The following is a 937-nucleotide window of genomic DNA, read 5'->3' on the forward strand; positions in this document are numbered from 1 at the left end:
CAGGAGGTCGTGGGTTCTATCCCGGACCCTAACCCCAGGGTGGATAGGAGATGTTGACTACCTCGCCCGGTACACAGGAGGTCGTGGGGTCTATCCCAGACCCTGATGAGATGTTGACTACCTCGCCTGGTCCACAGGAGGTCGTGGGTTCTATCCCGGACCCTAACCCCAGGGTGGATAGATGTTGACTACCTCGCCCGGTACACAGGAGGTCGTGGGTTCTATCTCTGACTCTAACCCCACGGTGGCTAGGAGATGTTGACTACCTCGCCCGGTACACAGGAGGTCGTGGGTTCTACCCCGGACCCTAACCCCAGGGTGACTAGGAGATGTTGACTACCTTGCCCGGTACACAGGAGGTCGTGGGTTCTATCCCGGACCCTAACCCCAGGGTGGCTAGGAGATATTGACTACCTCGCCTGGTACACAGGAGGTCGTGGGTTCTATCCCGGACCCTAACCCCAGGGTGGCTAGGAGATGTTGACTACCTCGCCTGGTACACAGGAGGTCGTGGGTTCTATCTCGGACGCTAACCCCACGGTAACTAGGAGATGTTGACTACCTCGCCCGGTACACAGGAGGTCGTGGGTTCGATCCCGGACCCTGACCACGCCTGCTGCTGCTGCTGCTGCGGTAGATTTGGAGTCTGCGTCTCTCTCTCTCTCTCCTCTCTCTCTCACCCCCACCGTGGGATTTGAGTCCGGGTCCTCTTCCTCCGGCTTTTGAATCCCTCCAACATTCAGCAAACGGACCTCGCCACGCATCTGCGAGAGGCGTCCGGCTGCCGCTTACAAATGCCCGCGGCGGCGATGCCGACGATGATGATGACGACGACGATGATGATGGCGACGATGATGATGATGAGGTCAGCCGCCTGTTTGACTTGCGTGTGGCCACAGCTCAGTAGGGCCCATGGTGACGTGAGCAGAGTTTGGTC

Source organism: Petromyzon marinus, unplaced genomic scaffold (genome assembly GCF_048934315.1).
Source record: "Petromyzon marinus isolate PM22_M1 ecotype Great Lakes invasive population unplaced genomic scaffold, UKy_Petmar_22M1.pri1.0 PM_Scaffold_38, whole genome shotgun sequence".
Lineage (NCBI taxonomy): Eukaryota > Metazoa > Chordata > Hyperoartia > Petromyzontiformes > Petromyzontidae > Petromyzon > Petromyzon marinus.